The sequence below is a fragment of the Condylura cristata genome, unplaced genomic scaffold (assembly GCF_000260355.1).
Source record: "Condylura cristata isolate star-nosed mole 26May11 unplaced genomic scaffold, ConCri1.0 scaffold00010, whole genome shotgun sequence".
Classification (NCBI taxonomy): domain Eukaryota; kingdom Metazoa; phylum Chordata; class Mammalia; order Eulipotyphla; family Talpidae; genus Condylura; species Condylura cristata.
This window is the reverse complement of record NW_004567111.1, coordinates 1,927,252-1,934,788: the sequence shown is the minus strand read 5'-3', so window position 1 is coordinate 1,934,788 and position 7,537 is coordinate 1,927,252.

Sequence of the window (7,537 nt, the reverse complement as noted above, 5' to 3'; positions counted from 1 at the left end):
CGGGTCAGGAGAGGTCTGCCACACCATGTGGTCTCCTCCGGGGCAGGCGGGAATCGAACTCATGCGGAAGTGGCTTTAGCTTCTCAATGCAGTGCTTTAACCCGCTGCGCCACCAGGGAGGGCCTTTTCACAGATTTTTAACTGAAAATGCAACCTTCTGTATTATACAGCGATGTCATTCACAGATAAAGTTGAAAATTAGTCAAATCTATTTTGGGAAAGATAAACATAATTTGGCTTTGAAGATTATTTTCTACCTAAAAAGGGTACTACAGGGATGTTTTTTTTTTTTTTTTTAATGCACACAAGTGCAGCATTGTAGGCCAGGGGAAGGAGGTGGGGTGAGAGGACTCCCCAGGGACAGAGTTGTGAGCAGAACAGGTGGATTCAAGGAAATCCACTGATGAGGGAAGAAGCAGGGAGACGAGAGAGGCCTGATGTATCCTGCGGTCCCTCCCTGGCCGGGAGTAAAAGTCAGGTTGCAGTGGCTATGGATAGCTTCCTGGTCCTGAGACTTAATCCCTGCACCACCAAGGAGGCGCCCTGTGAGGACCTTAGTACCTTATTAAATACAAGGGGCGCGCTGACTGCAGTGTCTGGGGAATGTCTAGTGTGTATCACCTGTGAGGTCTGTGGTCTCTTGGTCCATCGTAGGAAGTTTCTTAAAATTCTCTAGTGTTTTACTGATATGTGCATTTAAATTGATTTGAATTTAAAATTTAAAAGTATAATATCTATCCTGCCACTTTATCTAATTTTTAGGTTTATACACGATTAGGAGAAAATTTGTAAAAGGACTTAGAATTTCTTCTTCAGAAAGGGAATCAAAATTTTGGAAACTCTTTTGCTGATGTAGCTAGTTTGGATTTTGCTAAATATTCAAAATTATTCCAGAGCATTCTCTGTCATGGAGTGCTACTCTACCGGGCAAAGAAGTTATCTGAGTCTTATATTATGAGGAAGAAGGAATTCCTCGACTCCAGGACTATCTGAGGGAAAAGAAGACAAGCTGGGAAACATTTGAAGGTAACAGCCCAAGGACTCACTACGAGACTAAGATTCAGTCACAATGTGAGACAATTTCTCTTCCCAGTTCTGTCTGACTGCTACACTAACATGACAATGTAGCATAGTAGGCTATAACTAAAAGAACTGCAAGACAGACTTTCTATATAGAAGAATTCCTAGGAAAATCCAAAGAGAATAGGGAAAAATGGATAAAGGGACAATAGAGAACCTTGGAGTCCCCAGAATCTACAACTACAACAAGCATAAATGCATCAGACCTCAGCCAGGTTAACAGAAAACTTCACACTAAAGGCTGACTTACTTCAGGTTCTGTAAATGGATCTAATATGTGCACCTCTCTACGAAAAATACAAGAAAAGCCAGAAGATAGGTGAAAAGGCAGCACAGCCAAAAAATATAAAGCAAATATAAGAGCCAGTTTCAAATATGGACAGACGATGAAAATGCCAACAGAGGAAATTAAAACAGCCAATGATGTACTGTCAGACCCATCGATCATTTCCTTGTCTGTGTCTACTGAAACTCACCAAAGGTGTCTTCATTTATGTCATATTCTTTATTTTTTTTCTTTTTTTGTATTTTCTTTTCATTGTTTCATAACATTTTTATCCCTGTTTTCCTGTTTTTAACGCTCTAGTATTGTATCTACTTTTTCCACTAGAATTCTCATGAACGCAGATGCAAAACTTCTTAACAATATATTAGGAAATCAAATTCAGTGAAATGCAAAAACATTAAACATCACATCCAACTTAGACATATCAGTATTACAAGTATGCAAGTATGCCTGAACTTTTTAAATCAATGTGAACTACCCTACCTATGAGACAATGAAGAAAAGGTGTATGATTATATCAATAGATGTAGAACCAGATTTGACAGATTTGAACATGTCTTCATGTGACTCTCAGCAATCAAGAGAATAGAAGGATAAGTTCTCACACTGATCAAGCTTACTTACAAACTATACAGCTGGCACACACAACTAGACTTTGTGGAGCTCAGGGGCAAGGTATAAACATAGCCTTACCAATCTGCCTTAACATCAAACTAGAAATCCTAGTTAGTTCATTATGAAAATGAAAGACAAGGATAACACGCATATTGTCAGACACCATGATGTAATTTGCAGAAGAACCAAAAGAAATGCCAAAATATTCCTAACTAAATATGGAAAGGTTGCAAGAAGCGAAATTAGCACACACACTTCATCTACTTTGTTTTATATTAGTGATGAATGATTGGATTCACAATAAAAATAACATTAACATAGAACCCACAAGAAGTCATATATTGAGTTTTAAAACTACCGGGTCATGATTGTGATTTAAGGAATTGGTTTACTTGGATCATGAAAATAGTCAGTAATATTTTCTTAACCAATTTAGATTTCCTATCAGCTACACATCTCCATGAAACATTTGTGCATACTTTGCCTCTTTTAGGAGTTTTTGATTATGAATGAATGTCAGATTTTATGAAATGGTTTTCCCACATCTGTAGAAATAATCATGTGGGCTTTCTTATTTCATGGATTGAGTTTTTGGGCCCTCCCCTCTTACTATATATCCTCTTAGTAATAAGGTACTAATCTTTACAGAGTACTGATAGGGATCTTGGCCCTCGCTCATGTATCTGCTATCCATTAGACCAGTTCAAGCACTGTTTATTGACCATATTTTCCATTGAATTGTCTTAACGTCACTGTCCAAAAAACAATTTTTTTTTCTCTCTCAAGATTTGCTGTTCTGTCACTCTGCCTCACAGATCTCTGTCTGTCCACAGATCAGATATTTATTATATTAGTTAATGTAAACAAATTTTAGGACTTGAAATCATGAAATACAAGTCATCCAATAGTTTATATTTCCAAGATCAGGTTGGCTATTTTAGTTGCTTTATATTTTTATTTAAAATGCATTATCATCAAATTAACACCAGTCATTCTTTGTGATTTAAATGGGTGAAAGAAAATAAAACGTGGGGTTTGATAAGTGTGTGAAGTCTTGGCACTTCATAAAATATTGCATCTTCCAATCTGTGAGCTCAATATGCTTCTGCATTGCCAGGTCTATTTAATTAAGCTCTGCAGACTCTAATCCATAGCGTTTTAATAAGTACATATTTACATATTATGTTACCTTTAAATCTATAAATATTATATTTATATAATTTATAGTAGAACATTTTAAAATTTAATTTTCTAATTATTTGTCCCTAGCATGTAAAAAATGGACTCATTCATTCTAGATTTTTTTAGATGCTTTAGGGTTTTATATAAATATTCATATAAGCGGCAGGTAAGGCCATTTTCCTCTTTCTCTTCAGTACTTATGACTTCCATGAATCATCCCTTATGGTGCTGGGCAGGCTTCAACTGAAGGTGCAGAGACATGGAAATAGGAGTCACTTTGTTTGGACACTGGGTGGTCCTGGGGGTGGGATGCTTTCTGGACAAGTAGCATCTAAAGCGCCCAGAAGTCAGCTACAAAGACCAGGGAAGAAACATCATTTCAAATGAAGGAAAAAATAAAACATGTACAAAGACTTTAGATAGTTTTAGTGAGCCGGAGTCTTTGATGACAGAGTCCATAAACCAGTAGCCTGATGTTAATAAAGCTCTGAATGTGAGCAGACCTTGGCCTCTGCCCCAGCCTCCTGCTAGAACTTTCCTCATGCCTTCTGTGCCCACTGTTCTCTTGCCCTGACGTTTAAAATGTGACATAATATAATACGTCATACGCCATTGTGTTCCTTATTGAATTTGAGGGGGGAAAGCAAGTACTTGGGGAATTTTAAATAACTTTAAATAGAAAATAGATAATATTTTAGCTAAAATATGCTAAAAGCATTCATGGCTAGTGGAGGAAGTAGAATTGCAAAATAATAACTTAACAATGTTTTCCTGTTGAAGGAAGTAATTAAAATCTATCTTGTGAACCATATAATTTGTGTGGGTGTGTAGATCTCTACTAGTTGAATAAAACTGTAATCACTTTTTTTATGGGTTTAACTTTGAAATAACTATAAAGACGTAAATGTTGGGGAATGCTAAATACATTGTTATTGCTTTAAAGTAACTTTCGTAGATTATAGGCTGCAGAGAATGAGACCTCTATAGAGAAATGAATAAAATGCATCTCTTCCAAGAGATTCTACTGGGTGATGTGTGTGTTTTAAGAAGTCGGCCTGAAGTTAAATTAGGCATTTCATCTTCTTTTTAGTTTGTACTGGAAGTTTTCTATTTTGATTAATTTTCACTTCAATTTTCCTTGAGAAATTTGAGATCGTTTTCCAAGAGGTATATGTAGACAAAAATTAAAGCAATCAATAATGCTCTCAAAATGCAGTTATTAGTTCATGTCTGGGGGGGAGGTGGGGATTGACAACTACAAAGAGAAAATCTGATTCAATTTTAGCTGCAAACTTGAGAATCTCGGCTTTGAGCTAGAGGCACAACAGGTTTCCACTGGAATGCAATAAAGACATTGTAGGGCCTCCCTGCTGGAGCAAACTCTATGAAGCCCTCTGCTGCCACTGAAGCATGAGTTCGATCCCTGGTGAGGGAGGTGACCCACAGCACGCAGCAGACCTCTCCTTTCTCGCCACTGCTCACCTCAGTGGTATTTTTCAGTAAATCCAACTGTTCTGCTCCCCACTTTGTCTCCGGGGAATTCTCTCAGCCCTGCACTTATGGCTGTACCCCAGCTCTTCTTGTATGTATAAATAAATCTTAAAAAAAAAATAAAAGCTGGGTCCTCCCTGGTGGCGCAATGGGTTAGGACACAACACTGCAAGCCAGCTGCAGCCGCTTCACTGTGTGTTGGATCCCCAGGCCCAGAGGTGACCCACAGGGCACGGCAGACCTCTCCTGACCCTCCCGCTGCTCCCCTCAGCAGTGGACTTCATCCATCTGCCTGTTCTTTTCCTCACTCTGTCTCTGGTAAAACCTTTCACCACCCCTGCACCTCTGGCTTATACTCCAGTTTGGTATGAGGAAATAAATAAATCTTTTAAAAAATTAAAATTCAGGAAATTCACTCTGCATGCCTGTACTTAAAAAAAAAAATGCTTGAATGGGCCCCTCCCTGGAGGTGCAGCTGGTTAAAACACAGCACTAAGAAGCTAAAGCCACTTCAACATGAGTTTGGTCTTGCCCCGGAGGTGACCACATGGCGTGGCAGACCTCTCCTGACCTACCTACTGCTCCCTTCAGCAGGGTGCTTCATCAATCTGTCTGTTCTGCTCCCCAGTCTGCCTCTGGTGAAGCCTCTCACTGCCTCTTCACCTCAGGCCTGAACTCCAGTTCTGTGTGCATAAATAAATAAATCTTTTTAAAAAATGCTTGATTGTCCCACTCTAAGTAGTTCTCTATCTATCTAGGGGTGGGGAATATTCCTAGAGACACAGCCACATGTTCCTTCTTACAACTCTTCCTTCAGATTGTTTCTTCCCACAAATGTCTTGAACTCCTGGAGACACAGACCACCCCTCTTGCTTCTAGTACATAAAATGAGTCTTTGGGACTTAGCCCTTCTTACTTTGTGGGTCCAGGACAGGCATTTAATGCTAAACAGTGCTCTCTGGACATCTTGTGGTTTAGTACCTACGATTATGACCAGTCAAAATGCAAATAAGTTGCTGTACTAATAGAAAACTGATATATGTTACAAAAAGAAAGAAGAGAAATATGGGTGTATGCACAGGTATACTTCCGATGTCTAACTTTATGGTGAGTGTATGAATCTGTTACTACAAAGTAGGGGGGAGGGGCTCTCATTCTTTTTCTAACAATTCTTCCTAACACAGTTATAACGTCCAGGCTCTACTGGATATGAGTGCATGTGGGAAATACTGGTCCATATTCTGATGTATACTGGTCCACAAGAGGTATCACACTCATAGTGTGTCATAGTGTGGTACAGGCTGCCCATCTTTATGCCTCAGCCCAGAGCGGGTTAGAAAGCACAGAATGGCTAAAAATGGCAACGGCCCAATTGTAAGTATACCACACTTCTCAGATTTTCTTAATAATGAAGTTTAGAGGAAATTCCATGCACTACTATGGTTTGGTCCATAGACAATAGATACAAGAATCAATGTCACTTTCCACCATGGAGAATAAAACATAAATTGTATTATTTTGCTCACAATAGAAACTCTGCTCTTGTTTACCCATAAAGTTAATCCACTCAAGTTAATTCTGAGTTCATCACAGATGTAGGAATAGCGTTGAGTCTGTTGAGAAATGCCAGGCTTTAAACTCATCAGGACAGGGCTGTATGTTTACGGCTCTCACGAAAAGTCTTCCCCATCTAAGAAAATTCAGATTTAATTAAACAATAATAAATAATAATGATAACATAGAGACTAGGATTTATGCTAGTGAATTAAAACTGGCAACAAGAAGAAGCATTAAGCAGTAGGTTTCATTTAATTTCAACTGCAAATCATTACAGAATCAAATGTACACAAACTTTAAAGAATTTAGAGATATTTTTGTATGTGAGAAAGATACAAAAATTACCTATGTATGTAGCATACATTTTACAATTCTTCATTTAAATTTAGTTTGAAAAAGGACTGAAGACATTTAATAACTGCTCTTGGCTGCTGGAGGGTGACAGTCATTACGGCCTGTTCCAAGGAGTGGGTAAAACAAAGTATTAACAGGGAGGAGAGTGGCTGAATGTTGCCGTCACAATGCAGATGTTCTGATGCAGACTTCAGCAGGCGGTTTGCTTCATGGGCCTCAGATGCGGTGATGAGCATCTGACAGGCCGTGATCTGAAGAAGTCAGCCTCAGACAGCCGGAATCCCCATGTTGCTGTGAATTTTTTTCTGTCATGGACTAAGGTGGTACTGTGATGGATTAAAAAAACAACTCCCACACATCCTACCGATAAAAATGATGTTCTGTAATGTTCACAGTGCCATTACTTATGATAGTTGGGGCATGGGTGAATGCATGGAAACCATGGGGTTTATACATACATGGGCTATCGTATTGCCAGAGGAAAGGGCACAGCAGCCATTTTCAACAGAATGGAGGGCATTGGGGGGAAAAAAAAAAAAAACATGCAACGCAACAAGAATAATAAAAACAAACGTTAGGCATTAGCAGACATTTAACAACATGAAACACTTTCAAAAACACTGGACATCAATAATTTTCCCAGGGTGGGCTTTTTAAGTTTGTCTTTATGACCCTTAATTCAGTCCTTAAAAATCAAAGGTTTTTATCAAAACCTTGGTTTCATGTAAATGAGACATATCAATGGAATGTTAGATGAAAGTTACCTTGTTTAACCTATGCAGAGTCCCAAAACAGTTTCTATGAATCTCAAAACCTGCTGTGAACACAACCATCAGCTGCTTCTGCGCCTGGTCCACTTGCCTGCCAGGCTGGTCTGACTGTGCTGTTCGTCTCTCTGGTTCTGTCTCTGATTCCGTCTCTGTCTGGTTTTCTTTCTAACTCCCATTCTTACTTGGCATTTCAATGTATTTT